The sequence below is a fragment of the Triturus cristatus genome, chromosome 12 (assembly GCF_964204655.1).
Source record: "Triturus cristatus chromosome 12, aTriCri1.1, whole genome shotgun sequence".
NCBI lineage: Eukaryota > Metazoa > Chordata > Amphibia > Caudata > Salamandridae > Triturus > Triturus cristatus.
Window position 1 is genome coordinate 342,105,330 of NC_140595.1, and position 19,157 is coordinate 342,124,486.

A 19,157-nucleotide genomic window follows, 5' to 3' on the forward strand; every position below is an offset into this window, starting at 1 on the left:
TACGGAGGAGGCAGCTCAGCTGTGGTCACGCTGACAGGGACCACACTTCATGCAGAGGAAAACGTGAGGGACAGATTAGAATGTACTAAAGTAAAATAGCTAACAGATGTGCTATGGAAACTATTCACAGCCTCGCAAATTCAGAAACAAATCATCTGGGTCTTAAATAAATGTATAGTTTTTTATAAAATGAGCTACTCCAGGAAATAGCAAAAATTGAAACTCGCTTAAGGACTTGCACATCGCAGTGGTTTTCAGCACCACTCAGAAGTTACACCCAAAACACTGAACGACTTATTCATCCTCTCATTGACAACACAGCATTCATTTTACAATATGAAAGTGCTGCACGAATCATTCTCTGCAAACTGTAGCCAGGGCCGGACTGGAAACCAAAATCAGCCCAGGAACTGATGCTCCAATAAGCCCCCCACATCAGAATACCGCAACCAGCCCCTGTGACGAGCAGTGCCAATGAAAGTAGTGATGCCAGCCTTAGTGCCGGCATGATACCACTGCAGGAGACATTAAAGCACCGTAGTTTATCCCCTGATATGATTCAGAGAAACGATCTCATTATTCTCATCCCCAGCGGCCACTCCTGTTTTCTTCCAGATCAGGTCCAGGCAGGGCCGTTTCTACCATTAGGCAAGACTAGGAGGCCACTTAGGGCGGCAGAAGGGGGAGGGCGGCAAAAAACAGGAGTTTGGGAATATCTTATGCATTCATTCTTCTAGCCTGCATGACAGGGGGAGAGTGATAGCAGTAAAAGGGAGGGGGCGTCATTTTTCAATTCTCGCCTAGGGCGGCAAAACACCTAGAAATGTCCCTGGGTCCAGGGCAGTGAGCACGTTTTTACCAACAGCCATCTTGCAGTAGCCATCTTGCAGTAGGCACTGCCCAGCAGAACCACAGTTCAGTAAGCAGGAGAATCCCGCCTTCTGGATGCAAAAGGCACATGATATCACATACAGTGTTCTTCCATGCACGTGCAGCGGATCCTCATCTCCTCTTACGTTTTGTGGGTCGGTTATGGATTGCCGGCGGAGTTGTGACCAGACACCGAAAGCCTGCATACTTACCGAATGAGCGTCCATCCATTACCACGAACGCCTCGTGGCAGCTGTCGCCAGAGAATGTTCTTAAAGACATACGAATGATTAACACTCGCTGGGTATTCTGCTACCGCGCACGGCATCATAAGTTGTTACTCTTTCTTAATTTCTGTTCGGTAGGTAGGTGTTCTGTGCCAAGGAGAGCGCTGAACAGGATGCCTATACCCTCCCACCATGGCAACTGAAATTCCCAATGTTTTAAAAGTCCCGCACTTGCCAAATTCCTTTTCAGTGTGCATGAAGGAGAGGTCAGTTACCTAGTGCACTTTTCTATCGTACCCTTTCTGTAAGCTCTGGAGTAGTCATGGTGGCCTGGAAACATGTAGAAAGCCAAACAGCAAGGCTATTTTTGTGAAAGAACTGGCAGTGTGTGAATAAAGCGTAACCCCAAAAACAGAAATCAAGCTGAAGCCATCATTTCAAAATAACAAATTACAAAGACTATAAAGTGTTCCCGTTCTCAAAACAACATCTGCTCATTCAAGTCACTCTTCAATCTGCATCATTATTTTAAGTTGTTCGAATATTGCCAATAATTCGACTAAACATTTGAGTGAGTTTAGATTCCCACGGGGAGAAAGAAGACGACAAACAGCATGGGGAAGGGGCTTGGGACACAAGCAGTCGCCCTCGGAAAGCATCTGACATTTGATCTTTGTCTTTTCCTGCACAGCTGCGACGAGATAAAAGCACTGCGCGCTGAGTTTCATTAGTAACCTGACCCACAACGAGGAATGAGGCTGCCACCCTGCGCGCCGCTGCTCTCTCCCGAGAGCAAAACGCCGTGGGAGTGAACATTTAAAAAGAGGTGGGACATGCGCCCGCCTTTAGCCATTTGTGTGCTCTCATTATTGAAAAACACACGCAAAAGCCAATCCTATGTGTGAGGGGAGTCAGACCCACACGGAGTAGTTAAGAGTGCTTACAAGAAGCCTTGCAGAGCACCGCATGCACGCTGGCTCAGGCTTGACCTAAAAAGCCGCTGCCCTGGCTCTCGTGCTAATGAGTTGGGGCCTAAACTGATGAAATGGACATGAGGCCATTAAGAATGAAATGTTTTTCAATAATAAACCAGACTCTCTGTAGGCCAAACAGTAAAATGGAGCTGACTGTGGAATATTAAATCCATACTGCAAGTACTAATTACCACCTCTCAGCTAGACAAATTTGTTAAATGGGCTTGTTGCTGGAAAACTTTCATGCTTTATATGTTGATATGCACAATGGCTTCATGCCCTCATTTGCAATGGAATATAGTGTGATAATACTGCCAAAGCGAGCAGGCCTGGGTGAAATTTAAATCATCCTGGCTGAATCATGTAATATGTGTAATTTCAGGAATGTCATGTTATGCTTGTTATGTGAAGTTCTCAAAATGAAATCGTTACACTACTTTGCGTAATGACATACCATTCATCGTAAATATTTGTTGTAACTATGCCATTACATTTACTGCAAATGCATGGTAATAACAGAGCTGCTACTGCTGTTCCCTGTGCTTTATTTCTTTTGCTCTTATTTTAGTGCAAAATGCATCCTCGGTTCCAGTGGCATAGCTAGAGCTTTTGCCACCTGGAGCGATTTCTGAGTTTGCTGCTAGTCTGGTGTCCCAAGAAGGTTCTTCTGCTCTTGAATCCAGGAGTGGAAGAATTCGTAGACCTCCTACTTACTTGAATTATTATTTGTGCTAGTTTTTAGATGTTTCTATCACACATACTTCCTGTGTTATTGAATGATTGTTTGTGCTACTATTTATAAGGGGGTTGCCCTATAGGGGTGTGACTTATATTGAATTGTAAGGGGTAAGATGTGTTGTAAATGTTTATTCTTGAACATACTTACATGGTTCTAGCCCTTCCTTTGTGTCCTTTCCTGTTTAGTCTTCTAGAACCATAGAATGCTCCTTGTATGTTCTACGAACCTGGTTGGGTTTGAATTTGGCAGTTACGAGTTCGGTCAGCTGGGGAGATGTATGCTGTCTACCTTGTTCCTCAATAAATCAAGGCCTACCTTACTTGCGAAGTACTTGCTGTCCTTCTTCTACCATTTGGCTTACATCACTGTCCAGTGACAGCCATGCAGGTAAAAGCGGGGGGGGGGCGGCAGTGGGGACAGACAACGATGAGCGTGGGGGAAGAGACTACAGATGATGAGGGAGAGAAAACGTAGCTTGCGCTCGCCGCCGCTCCAAAACAAGTGACAGGCAACCCCCCCACCCCTCCCTAGCTATGCCACTGCTCAAGTCACAGATTGTCACGAGAACACAATTTGCACTAAAATATGGCATGAAATAAAGGGTTTCCTTTTTGATTAATTATGTGTAATTTTGCATCATTGTGCTGAAATTTCGTATAACTACACAAAAGCAAATTATGCAAATTTCTCCAAAAATGAGGATTTGGCAATCAAAACAATTCAACTTGATAAACCTGGCTCGTTGCATTGCACTGGACCTTTTTCTGCTACAAATATTTTTTGAACTGAGCCCAGTAAGTTTAATTGTAGCCAGAGTGGATGCTGTCATCAGTTCAAATAAAATGAAGTAAGAACGACTGCAAGTGTGTAATACTGACAGGACCCCACTCTCAAGGACATTATCAGCCATAAACATATTTACCACTCAAAATGGCAGTAGTTGTGCCTGTAAGGAACTCTCAGATGAATACCGTCCAGGAGTAAATCTTTTACTACTTCGGACTTCTCTGTCAAGAAAACGCAGAAATAGTAGTAAACATGAAGGGGGTGTAAGCAAAGGGAGTATCCATTAGTAAAAAAAACTTTTCTTGTATTAAAAGAAAAAAGGTCTGTTTTGCACACCAGACTGCAGTTCCCAGTGTGTAATTGTACACTATATACAATAATACACTCTGGAAATGGGAGCAGTAGGAATATGTCACATGGTATTTCAAGTAGTATGACTGGATTCCTGCAACTAGTGCATCTTTCCTAGCTTAATAGTGTGGAGGTTTGTGAATTCCCAAAAGTAGTAAATCTATTTAGGACTATTGTTTTTCAGAGAGTTTCATTCCTTAATTCACCTGACCATACGGGAAGACCGCTACTGTGGGTTTGAGAGAGAGCACGCTGTAAACTGAATCACATCACAATATTTCCATTTTGAACAGCATCAAGGATGTCTTGTGATCATAAAATACCAGATTGCAGAAGATCCAGGTTTTAAGGATTATCCAGTACAACAGCATTTTGTGGTGCAATTTTATTGGAAGTATGTTCCACAATTGAGTACCAGGGATGGGGTGAGGTCTCCTTTGATGAACAGATGGACTTTTTAATGTTTTTTGATTAGGGCATATTAAAGGGTATGTGGTGGTTCATGGGGTTTGAGTTTGTTCCTCTAGACTGTTGGATGTGGGAAAGAGAATTATTAGTCTGGGTGGATAGTAGTTCATCACAAGTGATAAAGTCACTAACCTGTGAGGTCCAGCCAAAGTTTTCAGAACTTTAAACCTGTACTCAACCTCTGGTAGCTATAGAACAGAGCAGAAAGGCTTTACTTTGAGAAAATATGTGAAGTATTTAAAAGTGAGCTAAAGAAAGATGATGGATTCAACCCAGATCTGTGACTGGGGGTGAGTGTCTGAAAAGTTTCAGCACTCCGACCATCACCTCTTTGTGTTTGCTTTCTTTGCCCTAAATTGGCAGGGTGTGCTCAGATGTGTGTCCCTTGCTCACTTTGCCACTGGATTCAAGCTAGCCTGTCTGATGAGGGGTGTTACCCCGAAACCAGTCCCAGGAGATTTGTTTCTGGTTCAGGGAAGATCTGGCTTGGCAGTTTTGGCTGGACTGTTCCCATGAGGCACAGGGTCAAGACTGATTTACATATAGCTGGGTCTGAACTGAGGTGGCGAAGTGAGCTAAAGAGCGATGGTGGATTCAACCCAGATCTGTGACTGGGGGTGAGTGTCTGAAATGTTTTGGCGCTCCGTCCATCATCTCTTTGTCTTTGCCAAGTATTTAGAAGTACCAAAGCAGTTAAAAAGTCAAAAACACAAAAAAAGAATAATTTCACTCTAATTTATAAAGAAAGAGTTGAAGTTAATGAATTAAGTGACAATAATCTAATGGGGGGCACCGGAGATAAGAACTCTTAAGGATATAAGGAAAAAGTGTGGCAAAAAGCATAAAGTGGCTATGGTAGGCTGTGGTAGACCAGGAGCTAGATGCGATTTCAGGCTGATGGCGATGGAGACCAGGTTGAATACATCAACCAGGTTTGACCTGGCTGAAGCTTTTGCCATTGGTGGCAAAAGCCCAGAGTGGGATGAATTCAAATTACACTCCCAGGGAAGTCTTCTCGCTGGTCAAGATTTTTACCCCGGACTTAGTCTCTTTTTTGGATTCCAGAATCCTCAGGGAGCAAGACTGAGGTTGTAACCAATGTTGACTTCCAAGAAGGGGTATACTTTCTTACTGAGGGTCAGGTGAATCAGATTTGCTGCTGTGAAGTAGCTCCAAAGGGAGAAACACGTTTCCCCAGCCCAGCGAAGTCACGCCTTGCTCAGATACTCTCTGGTAGTTTGTAACATTCCTCTGGATGTCTGGAAGTCCAAACATTTTTTATGTCCCAGGTAATCAGGAATGGTAGGAGAAATTCAGTTAGATGCAGCCAAAGTTCTCAGGACCTTGGAAACAGGGGGTCAAGACTCACTCTCAAAGAGGCCACAGCAGGGTCCAGGTCAGGTCCAGCTTGTATTAGTCAGCTAGGTACTTCATGAAAAAGGTCGCCTGCGGCTTTATGTAGCCCTATTGCCATACAGAAGGTCAGGTAGCTGATCCATGGTGTCCCATTCTTTGTCTTGGGTCATGGGGAAGGCAGTCCGGTTCTCAGCGGCAGATGCAATACTTCTTCTGTCTTCAGCAGGCCCAGAAAGGTTTCCAAAGCAGGCCCCTTGGGATGCCACATTTATGTCCGGCAGTAGCTAGTGGGTAGGGGTGACTCCTGGTTCCTCCCTAATCAATTAGGTAAATGTTCCCAGGAGTAACCCTACCCACTTTTGCAGCAGTTCCTGTTTGCACTACTCCAAACAATTCCACAGTGCCTCTTACTTCTAAAATCTAAGGTAGGCAACACTGTCTCTACTTGTGCACAGCCTGTGTGGCCACCTAGAGATGTGACCAGAGTGATGAGCATTGTCCTCCTCCTCCTTGGTCATTTCAAACCAAACCAGGGGGCAGCTGTCCCACCTAGTGTTTTTGGTGCTTGCCTGTATGGAAGGACAAAAACTTTCCAGGTGTCAGCTAACATTTGCTTGTAACAAGAAAGGTCAATTTGACGTAATTTAAGTTCCTGGGTACACCCCAACTGCTCTTCCTGCCAGGAGAAGAGAAACTGCCTCCCACACCATTGTTCTCATCTGAGAGCATCAGGGATAAGCACTAACTGGCTACTGCTGAAGAGGTAATGCAAATTAGCTTGCAAGAGCTTCAAGCAGAGAACAGGTAACATTCTAAAAGTTGCTTTTCCTTAGTATTTAACTAAAATATCTGACTGCACCATTGAGTAGGGATTTTAATAAAAATTAAAAATAGTGGTTTAGTCAAATTTCTAGCTTGTGTAAATCTAGAGAGCTGGAGAGAGAGAGCAGAGTTAATATTTAATATTGCTTCTCAGTGTTTATCGATGGAGCAGCCAGCCTTGCAACTGTGAAAATAGGTTTTGAGTTCTATGCACTGTACGGACAGGTTAACTTTACATTTCTACATTTCTTCTTTTAAATACCCTGCAGAGTGCCCTGTGGGCTGCAAAGCCTACATGGGGTAACTTATTAATATTTGAAAGTAATGATTTCTCCTGACAGAAAAAGTTATTTTGACAAGTCGGTCTGCAGGTTTTAAACAGCAGCTGCTGGGCTATAATAGTAAGCTTGGATTTACATTTAACTGGTCACAGTAAAGGATTGAACAGTAGTGCAGTAGTGCGGCAGTTCATTGCACAAGTGTATTTAGGGTAGTATATACTGTGGCATATACTATGGCATTGTAGGAAAATTAAATATGTTAATAATCAAAAGAGGTACTCTCAGGACAGAGAAATATTCCGTATATTTGCAGGAATACGAATAGAAAAGAAAATAAAAGGATTTTTTATTTCATAAAACCCTCACCCACCCGGGTTTCCCCTTGGTGGCATGCTTCATCATTGGGTCCATCCCTGCCCTCTACGGACAGGGGTGTGCTGCTACCTATGAATACGTGGGAGCACAGAATTGTAAAAAGATTGGGTGTCCCTATACACCTAGCCACTTATGATGAATTAGAAAGGAGTGGTTTTTTTTTGCAAAAGTAGAGGAAACGGTTAAAAATACCAAATTAGTGGGTCCAAAAACAATTTTATTTCCTACTCCCAAAATGGTATGCTAAAATCTGGGGAAGTGTGGGGAAAAAACCTTAGGCGTTAATACCTATTGTTTCCCTTTTGTTGGTCGACTAGTTTCATACCTTTCCCCACGGCATTTCATCAGGACCTAGAAAGGAGAAATGATGATCCCACTCCTGGTGTTACAATAAACAAAATAATAATACAAAATTCTAAAGTATACAAACAGCACCAAATTGGCCTGCGTTTAAATATCAAAAAGACCTGCAAAGATATAAGAAAAAAAGAAAGATTAAAAATACATGACCGTGAGGTCTATATTACGTTTCATAAGTCGTGAGGATTCTGCGATTGTGATCGTGACATATACTATGCCCAAGGTTTGCATAAACCTGAGGAAAAAAAGACTCACTGGACAAAACAAACATAAAACATATAATACAGTGTCACCCACATAAACGTGTGTTGGGTAGTTTCATGCTTAAAATGCGACCATCTTTGGGCCCCATGAGTCCATCGGGGAGTTAAAGGAGCGACACCTGTAGTCAAACCGTGCACATATTCGAAAAATAGGGAGATAGAGTAACAGGGCAAATAGTAACAATAAATCAATCAATCATAGCATTTGTAAAGCGCACTACATACCCGTGAGGGTCTCAAGGCGCTAGGGGGGGGGAAGCTGCTACTGTTCAAAGAGCCAGGTCTTGAGAAGTCTTCTGAAGGTCAGAAGGTCTTCGGTCTGCCGTAGGCAGATGGGGAGGGTGTTCCATGTCTTGGCGGCGAGTTGGGAGAATGATCTGCCACCGGCGGTCACTCTTCGGATGTGGGGGATGGTGGCGAGGGCACGGTCTGCGGAGCAGAGCTGGAGGGTGGGGGTGTAGAGGCTGAGTCGGCTGTTAAGGTACGTTGGTCCGGTGTTGTGGAGTGCCTTGTGTGCGTGGGTGAGGAGTATGAAGGTTATCCTCTTGTTGACAGGGAGCCAGTGCAGGTCTCTCAGGTTGGGTGTGATGTGGCTGCGGTGAGGGATGTCGAGGATCAGGTGTGCGGAGGCGTTCTGGATGCGTTGAAGCCGTTTCAGGAGTTTGGCCGGGGCTCCTGCGTAGAGTGCGTTTCCATAGTCCTGTCTACTGCTGACGAGGGCCTGGGTGACTGTCCTTCTTCTTTCGGTGGGGATCCTGCGAAGCATGCGGAGGGTGTTGAAGCAGGAGGAGGAGACGGCATTGACCTGCTTCGTCATGGAGAGGGTAGAGTCGAGGATGACCCCTAAGTTGCGTGCGTGGTCGGTGGGTGTTGGGGGTGTTCCCAGTGCAGTCGGCCACCAGGAGTCATCCCAGGCCGAGGGGGTGGATCCGAGGATGAGGACCTCCGTCTTGTCTGAGTTCAGCTTCAGTCGGCTGTTCCTCATCCAGTCGGCGACAGCCTTCATTCCTTCGCGGAGGTTGGTTTTGGCGGTGTGGGGGTCCTTGGTGAGGGAGAGGCTCAGCTGGATGTCGTCGGCGTAGGAGATAATGTTGAGGTCATGCCATTGTGCGATGTGGGCAAGCGGTGCCATGTAGACGTTGAACAATGTTGGGCTGAGGGATGAGCCTTGGGGTACGCCACAGATGATCCCGTTGGCTTCGGAGCGGAAGGGGGAGGCGGACGCTCTGTGTTCTGCCGGAGAGGAAGAAGGAGGTCCAGTCCAGGGCCTTCTCTTGGATTCTGGCATCGTAGAGGCGTGTTCGTAGTGTGCGGTGGCAGACCGGGTCGAAGGCGGCTGAAAGGTCCAGGAGGATGAGGGCCGCGGTTTCTCCGTTGTCTAGCAGGGTCCTGATGTCATCGGTGGCAGTGATGAGGGCAGTTTCGTGCTGTGGTTGCTGCGGAACCCGGACTGGGACGGGCCCAGGATGCTGTTCTCCTTGAGGATGTTGGTCAGTTGTTTGTTAGCGGCCTTTTCGATGATCTTTGCTGGGAACAGGAGCAGGGAGATGGGTCGGAGGTTCTTGAGGTCCTTGGGGTCCGCCTTGGGTTTCTTGAGTAAGGTGCTGATCTCTGTGTGCTTCCAGCTCTCCGCAAAGGTCGCTGTCTCGAAGGAGATGTTGATGGTTTTCCGGAGATGGGGTGCGATGGTGCTGCTGGCTTTGTTGGAGATGTGGTGTGGGCAGGGGTCTTCCGGGCATCCGGAGTGGACGGTGTTCATGATCTTGATGGTGTCGTCGTCGTTGATGTTGGTCCAGGTGATCAGGCGGTTGGTGCGGGTGGTGATCACGGGAGCGGGGTCTCAGTGGTTGCAGGGGTGGTGATGGCGTTGAAGCTGTCGTGGATGTCTGCGATCTTGCGATAGAAGAAGGTGGCCAGCGAGTCGCACAGGTCTTGTGAAGGAGGGATGTCATTGGTGTTGGAGCTGGGGTTGGAGAGTTCCTTCATGATGTTGAAGAGCTCTTTGCTGTTGTGTGCGTTGTTGTCTAGGCGTTTTTTGAAGGAGGTCCTTTTGGCAGATCTGATGAGGTGGTGGTGTCTGCGGGTGGTGTTCTTGTGGGCTGTGTAGCTTTCCGGTGTTCGTTCATGGATCAAGTTTTTTTCGAGTTTTCCCGGCAGGTTCGCTTGGAGGCCTGCTTTCTTGCTGGTGTGGGTGTTGGAGGGCTTCTTGAGCGGGGCGAGGGTGTCGGCGCAGTCGTTGATCCACGGTCCGAGGTTGCGAGCGGCGGTGTCGGGGTCGGTCGGATATGCAGGTGGGCTCCGGGCGAGGGTGGTGGAAAGCTGGTCTTCGGTGACTTTGCTCCAGCAGCGGCGTGGCATCTTTTGGGTGCGGTGCTGCGTGGTGGGTTTCCGGAAGGTGAAGTGGATGCAGCGGTGATCGGTCCAGTGGAGCTTGGTGGTGTGGTTGAAGGAGACGTGGGAGCTTGCGGAGAAGATGGGGTCAAGTGTGTGGCAGGCGGAGTGGGTGGGTGCAGTAATGAGTTGTCTGAGTCCGAGGTTGGCGAGGTTGTCGATAAGGGTGGAGGAGTTGGTGTCATTGTTGTTCTCGAGGTGGAAGTTCAGGTCCCGAGGAGGATGTAGTCCGTGGAGGCGAGGGCGTGTGTGCTGACGAAGCCGGTCATGGAGTCACTGAACTGTGCTCGAGGTCTGTAGATGAGAGCTCCTCTGAGGGTGGTGTTGGGATCGGTGTGGATCTGGAAGTGCAGGTGTTTGGCGGTGCTGTGGGTGTCGTCGGTGTTGGTTGAGACTTTGAGAGTGTTCCTGTGGACGATGGCGATTCCTCCTCCTACTCCATTGGTGCAGTCCCTGTGGGTGATCTTATAGCCTTCCTGGATGGCTATGGTGATGTCGGGTGCAGAGGAGGGGTTCAGCCAGGTCTCCGTCAGGAAGGCGACGTCTGGGGTGTTGGAATCCAGTAGGTCCCAGAGTTCCATGGCGTGTTTGCGTGCGGAGTGGGTGTTGAGAAGGATGCATCTGAGATGGTTGGGTTCTTTGGTAGGTGGGTTGGCAGGCCGGATGCTGGTGAAGCTGCAGTTCCGGCAGGAGAAGGGTCCTTGGGTGCGCTTCGAGGCGGCCAGGCAGCAGGTGCGTGATCATCCGGCATTGAGTACGTGGAGGGTGCTGGAGTCGTAGCAGAGGCGAGAGTTGTGGCGTTCGTGGGGGCCAGGGGTCCTGGCGCTGGGCGCGGTACAGACACGGACAGGCGCAGATGGGCTTGCCTTAGGCGGGAAGTGGGAGGGAGGAGCAGTTGGGAAGCGGGAGGTAGGGGCAGCGAATGGCCAGTCAGGGGAGCGAGGCCGCAGGAGACGCAGCGGCGGGAATGGGAGCGGTGAACGGCATGGAAAGGCACAGAGTCACGGTGGTCACAGAAGGAAAACGGGCACAGAATCACGGGGGTCACAGAAGGAAAATGGACACAGAATCACGGGGGTCACAGAAGGAAAACCGGGCACAGAATCACGGGGGTGACGATGGGAACAGAAGGGTACAGGAGAAAATACAGGCACAGGGGAAAGACAGACAACAGCAGTCACAGACAGCAAAAAAGAAAACGATATGGGCAGTACAATGAATGACACCGACTGTCGGAGGATGAAGGACTCATGCACACTGGCTGGGTATTTAGAGGCGACATTGTTGGAGGTTCCACGGTGTTCGGATGTTGCCTAAACATTGATTTGAGACGTGTGCTTTCTGTTGTGGTGATTGTGTGCTGTGTCACCAGGGGGCACAGGTAGGACATGTGTGCTGTGGATTGCCCCCAACACGTGCTTGCATCCAGCTTTGGCGTATGGTCCTTGCTTGGTCTCCAGTGGATTCTGCGCATTGTGTTGGATGTATAAGGAGTGGGGTACCAGGCTGATGGTGATATCCAGGACAGGAGTGAAGGACTTGGATGTGGCTGGCTGTGAGACTCCTCTGACTCTGGTGGGTGTTGGTTGGGGGGTACCAGGGGCCAACAGGTGCAGCACAGCCAGCAGCTTTGTGTGGGGTGGGATGTTGGGTTTCCGCTGTGTTGGTGCCATCGGCCTGTTGGGCGATAATGGTCAGGATGCGTAGGATGGTTGTCCTTTTGAGCCTGTAGTGGGCAATGACATTGTCAGGTGTTGGGTCTGTGAAGCTGGTGCATTTCCTGGGGGTCCGCTGTCTTTGTCTGGTCTGCCTCTGTGGTGGTCTGGGGGGTTCCGGGTGGGGTTTGGGGTCCTGGGGTGGTGACCCTCTTGGGTGTCCAGGCCGCAGGACCAGTGGCTCTATGGCATCTGTTGCCCCTCCGATTTAGCTCTGGGCTGGGCTCCCTTTTTTGGTGCAGGCTGTCGTCTGACTTTGCACCAGGTCTGAGCAGTTGTTAGTTTCCGGGTGCTAACGCGCTTTATCAACTGTTTTGTGTTGTTATCGCTGATCTGTCTGGTCGTTGAGAATGTTGAGGTGTGGTGTTGTCGCGGCTTTTCGATCGGGAACACCTACTCTGCATCTCATTAGCGATAGTTGCGGGGGGTCATCTGTGGCGATGTTTTTTGCGGCTGCTATCACGGGTAAACTGGTGCTGTGGGCTGTTAACACCAGCTTGTGATTGGGGCGATAAGTTTATCACAACTTTGGCTGCGATAAAGTGCCGTTAACTCGGCGACAGATCCTTGTGAATATGCCCCTTAGAGTCCAGTTTTTGAGGTTTTATTGAAAGTATAGCAAGGCCAGACCAAACTGTCCTCGCATAACCTAAATACTGCACTCCAAAGTGTCCCCTAAATCCTAATATTCAATGCTGTGACAGTGTGTCAAATATGGGCACCCATGTCACCAGTATGGATGTGGCAAGGAATCTATAAAATAAGGATCCATTTGGGAATGTCTCATTACATGTTGACTGGTTATCTCATTATCTAGGTAATGCCAGCTAATGAAAGTGCCCCTTTTATTTTGTATCACAGATTTTGTACTGAATTCTTGTTGATGAGGCCAACCAAGAGCTTTTAGATCAGACTGAAAACGATATCAACTTATTATTTCAAAATTGTTGCTTGTGTAATCAAAAACAACCTTGTGAGAATTTGGGTGTATTATATGGTATGGCTGTGCAGCCTTACAGTGAAAAACACTCACAAGAAACGGTCTGGAGTCCAGTCAGGCTCATTTGAACAACCTTAAGCTGAACCCTGGGTAGATATGGCTTTCAGCAGCAGAGCTTGCACAAAGGAACTTAGGGGTATATTGACAAGAACGTGTGATAACTACCGCAAGAGTAGCCTAACGCAACTTCCAACATCGCAGCCCAACGTGGGAAAATTACGCTGTGCCAACCAAGTACTCACAACGCGGCAGTAGCATGCGATAGTCACCAGATAACGCGTCAACTGGCCGTGCAAAATCCAACGCCACGCCACAAAAATGCAAAACCTGAACACAAAAAACATGCGACGAGGCCAACACGGTACAAAAAGCAGTGAAATCCAGCAACAGGCCTGCAAATACCACATGTCTGGCGCGCAAATACACCACAAAAAAGACAGAAACAACACACCAAAAAAAAGCCAAAGTGCGTAGCAACATGGATGCAAACTGACCCAGCGCAGAGGCCAACGTGAACCCCACAACTCCCACAGACCACCAGCAAGGAACAATGGGCTCGGACACAGCTCGAGAGGTCCGGACAACATCAACAGGGTGAGTAACGAACAGGGCTTGGGGGGACGGGGGGAGATGGGCACAATGGCACACAGGCACAACAAGGTGTAGCACACTGCATACCCACAATTACCGAAGAACAGGTCCCTCATCCCCTTGGCACACTGCAACACATACACACATAGCAAGAACAGCACACCCACATTGGCATCAACGTGGTACAATACGCATAGCCAACACTGCAGAACAGATGACACAACTGTCTCCGCACATGCACAGAAACATGCCTACTACATCTGACAGAGCAGCAAACTGTGAAATGGAAATGTACGCGTACGACCTCACATCCGTCATGTAATCCAAATGTACACTGTCCCGCAGAAGAATCCAGCACCTCACAAACAGTCACAAAGTACATTGCCATACAGTCTGCATGTAAACCAGAACAATGCGCCAGCCCATATGTCAACACAATGTCAACATGTGTTGGAAATGGCCCTTTTTGCAGGGTCATCCCCAAACGTTTTGCCTTCCTCCTGTGTTTTTTCTGACCTGTTTGTGTTGATTTTATGACTCTGGGCACTTTTACCACTGCTGATCAGTGCTAAAGTGCATATGCTCTCCCTTTGTAAATATGATATGTGAATTGGTATATCCGTGATTGGCTTATTTGGTTTACCTGTTAGTCCCTAGTAGAGTGGCCTGTGTATGCCCAGGGCTGGTAAACCAAATGCTGCTGGTGGGCCTGCAGCGCTGGTTTGCGCCACCCACAGAAGCAGCATGTAAAGTGTATCTCAGACCTGCCACTGCGGTGTCTGTGTGCAGTCTAGAACTGCCATCTTGGCTGTGAAGTGCACCCACTTCCCAGCCCATGAACCTTCCCTTGGCATCATGTAAGCCATCCTTATGGTAGAGTGCATTGTATGTGTAAGGTAGGACATGCTCTGATGTGTGTAGCATGTCCTGGTAGTGAATTACACCCAATTTAGTTTTTCACTACTGTAAGGCTACCTGTTCTCCATAGGCCAGAATGGGCAGTTTGACTATTACACTCTATAGTCCTAACTGACCCCAGGCATCAGGGTAGAAAAACGAGTTTAGTATGCCTGAGCTCAGAATATTAAAATACATCTTTTAGTGAAGGTTATTTTTATATTCTGTGTTTGAAAATACCACTTTTAGAAAGTAGGTATTTTCTTGCCTAAGCCTTCCAGTGTGCTCTGCTGTTATGTGTATTGGCTGTCTGGGTTTGGAGTGACAGGGCTGGGGAATTCCAGGAGACAGGTTGAGGTGTCCCAGTGGTGAATGGAGAGATCTGCATCTAGATGGGTGGGAGGAGTTGCACCTGGGACCTGAATAGGGCTGTGCCTTCCCTCCACAATGCTGGCTCCACCTCCTATGGTGCGTCTGATGTCTCTGCCCTGCACCCTGAAAGGAAAGAAGCAGCCTGGTAAACAAAGTGCTCCAGGACTGAGCAGAACTGGTTCTGGATGGGTTCAGTGACTTGTGACTCTTTAGAACAAAGACTTTTGGGGTATAAATATCTGTGCTGAAACCCCTACAATTTGTATTGCCCCTGGATCTCAAGATCAACCTCTGTCCGTGGAACTGAAGAAAGCTGCAGGAGAGGACTGTCCTGGTGTTGTGTGCTGTTCCCTGGATTGGCCTGCAGTAGTTTTCATTGGACTGGAAAAAGGAGGGAAAAGGAGCTGTAAGAGAACGTTTTAATCTTCAACCTGCAATCACCCAAGGGCTAGAGAGAGAGCTAGCCCCCTGACTGAAGTCTCAGGACCAGTAGACTTCATTTTGTCGCTAATGCCTCAAAATTATCGCTAAAGCCTAAAAAAATCATCTCTACATCACCTACAGAGCGTAAAGAAAATCGTCGCATCACTGCCGCTAAAGGCTCGCTGGCCTGATCATCACCCCGCACCTCGTTATTTGGTCTTGTGATAAGCCTCGATATAAAGATAACTATTTTTTGATAACTACCTGTGTTGTGTCCCTTTGTAGTGTTCCTCACTGTATTTGCTGTGTATGATCATCAACGCTTTACATACTGCCTCTGAGATTAGCCTAACTGCGCGTGCTACGTTACCACATGGTGGAGCAGTGGTTGTCAAGGGGGTGGAGCCCTTCACTCTGACTTAGAAAGAAGGGTCCCTGCTTGGACAGTGGCCATCCACTGCCAACCAGAGACCCCCATTTCTAACAACATGCATCCCCCCTTCACATTGCAGAGGAGCAAACAACCCTCCAGCAGAGCACAGAAGACAACACATCTGTGATGCTGGAGAGGACCACCACACTGGCGACACCAACGCCCTACAACAGCCCATGGATATCCCACGCAACCCACCACCAGGACCAGGGCAGACAAGCTACTCTGAGGAGAACACAGAGCCTGCAACAGACCACACAGCAGGAAGCACCCGCAAGCACAGCTGGCTCACGACACTTCACCCACCCACACATGGCACCCCAATGCCAGGTGTCAGCACGCCAAAAGGAGGTGGCCCAACAGGTGTGGGTGGGCGCCGAAATCATAGAATGCAAACTAGAACACATACGTTGGTGTCTATCACCCTCAAGGACCACCCATACCCCACAAAGGAGACCCACACTGCCATAGAGACACATGCAGATGCACATTCACAGTACAGAACCACGCCCATGGGCGCGCAAATAGCAGTCACTCACCCACGTTGGCCCTGCTTATGACAGCCCTGGCCACTCCCCTTACGAATTGAGTGGGTGACGACAAAGCCACATGTCCAAGCTCCAACCCGCTGCCTGCGGTGACATGTCTGCATCCGATGTACACAGCACAATGTAATGTTGTAGGGCACAGGGCCCTCATGCATACAACAAGACCACAGGGACACACGTAGATATCATGTTGTACTGGCTACGGGCACGTATTGGCAGGGCCACATGTACAGTGACGCCTGTGCTGGATGTGTGTGTGGTGAGTGCAAGCCAGCCCGCATGCAGTGTTTGGTGCTGGCAACCACTTGAACAGTGGACACCAGTGCAACAGAAACTGAAAACACCTCCAGTGCAACAGAAACTGAAAACACCTGCATGACAGAGTCGACAGCTGAGCAACATGGAGGGAGCCGGAGAAAATCCAGAGGTAACACAACATGCAAACAGAAGTGTCCGTGAGTTGCAGTGCACTGAAGTAGGGGCACCACAGCTGAGCGCGCCCATGTGGAAAAAAAGTCTCTGATTGTGTCCCTTCGAGACATTCCTGATGCAGATGCAGTGGTTTGTGTTAGACCTGCATCATCTTCCTCATCAGCGTCCCAGGTCTCTCACACTGCTTGAGGTGACATTACTGCGCAACCTCTCCACAACACAAAAATCAATCAGTAATGGATGATGGCTTGCGGTGCACTGAGTCAGTGGCACCTGGAGTGCTGAGCAGGGTATCCGACTGATGATGGCATCCACAACAGGTGTGAGCAACTCCGTAAGTGCGTCAGGACCACAGTTTCGACTCTGGCAGATGGCGGTTGGAGGTGGTCCTGGCGGTGGTGGCGTGTGCCTCCTGCGGTGATGTGACGTCCGGGTCGGTCAGGCTTCGATTTGATGCGTGAGCAGTGGTGGGCCGCAGTTGAGGCCGGAGGCAGTGGACAGCACAGGGTCACATACACATGACATTGATGACCCTGTGGCCATTGCCTCAGAGGGCATTCAATATCTCAGAAGAAGGGGTCCCGGACCTGACCTGCACAGAGTTAGTGGACCCATATGCACAGCGGCCGGCACAGGCACCCTGCAATGGGACGGTGACTTGCGGTGCACTGAGGTAGGCCCACACGCAGTGAGCGGGTCCTCATCGATGTCGAAGGTGAATGTGGCATAGGCTTGCAGGGGACAGAGGAGGGTGTTCTCCAGGGCATGATGCGGAAGGTCTGATGTTATCAGATAGCAGCAAATGGAGGAGTGGAAGGCGCCAGCCTCGTTTTTACCACCAATTCAGTATCAGCTACATGAGGATGAAAACTAGCCCCTAGTCCATAGACCCAGACGCCACCAATCTACGACCAGACAGTGTCCATGAATGTCTGGTAACAGACTTAGTGGCACCGGTGCTGAGAGGGGATGCAGTCTGCGATGATGCTGGTACACTGATATGAACTCCGCCAACGCTAAACCAAGACTCTGTGACCTACTGGACTGCAGTGTAGGCCGGAGGCAGCGGTCAACAGTGGCCCACACCTACCTGTCATTGGCTCGTGATGCAGAGTTAGTGACACCAGGGCAGTTGTCGGTAGTGCTCGATCACCTCCGTAACGATGATCCTGTTCCCTCCGGATTGCAACGCATCATCCTCATACACCTCTCCTTGCGTGCAAGGAGCTGTATTCTGCCTTTGAATAATCGATGTTCAGTTCCAATTCTGTGACCTACTCGTGTGCAGTGTAGGATGAGGGCAGTAATCCACGTAGGCCCACAGACACGTGTGGTTGTAATGCTATGCACAGACTTGGTGGCACCACATTGAAGGGAGTATAGTGACATGAACTCTGCCTTAAATAATGTTCACTGCCATGGTGTAATCAAGACTCAGTTCCAAATGTGTGACCAACTTGATCGTGGTGTAGGCTGGTGGCGGCAGTAGAGTACGTCAACGAGAAAGGACTAAAGTGGGCCTCTGTCGTGGAGCCCGTGATGGTCTGAGGAGGCTGCCAAGTTCACGGGTCTCGGGCTTGGAGCTTGCGCCTGCACGTGGTGGGCCCTACGTGACACACGCCAGTGTCGGCAGATGATCACTGTGGCCTGGCTGCGCAGGGGCGGGCCTGATGGGTTTGGGGTCCAGCGGTCCAGGGTACGGCATGCACACAGGATCACAGGCAACTCCGCTTACGAGGACGGCGTCGGCCTCGTGGCGTGGTGAGCGGCAACACCCTGGCAGAGACGTTGGGCTTTCCAGAAGAGGACCACACCCAGGGCTACGTGCTTTTTATTTACACCCCTACGCTGGCCTGGCGTATGCTGGGCCATCCCACTCCGCTCACGCTTATGGGGGGTGTGACAGGCAACATTTCTGCAAAATCCCCCACTGGCCTGGGTGACATGGTTGGGTCCACTGTCCACTACACTCCATACACCAGATGTGTATGTCGCCATGGATATGGGTGTGTTCTTCATACTGCGGTCTGTCCAGCACATCTCCGCCACTGTAGGCATTGTGTAGTTTCCCAATCATGGTTCTCCAGCATCCTTCACACATGCCTGGTTGCCACCTCTCCCCACATTCGGCTAGTGTGTGGCTGAAGTGCCATGCCGTTGATGGCTCATGTTCACGGCTTGCCCAGGTTACCATTGTGAGTTGTCCTGTCGTGTCTGGTGGGTGGGCATGCTGTTTTGCATGTTGGTTTTGTTTTTGTGACGTGATCATTGCCAGAGATGTGGGTTGCATGGCTATGGAGTTGAGGTGAGTGGGGTGTTCATTTGGAACTTGCCAAGGGACGCTGGTTGCTGATGGACTGTCGGAAGTATGGAGGAATCCTGCACAGTGGCTGGCTATTTGAAGGTGAGATTGGTGGAGGTTCCACGGTGTTCAGTTGTTGCCTGCACATTGATGCAAGACTTGTGCTTTCTGTTGCGGCGAT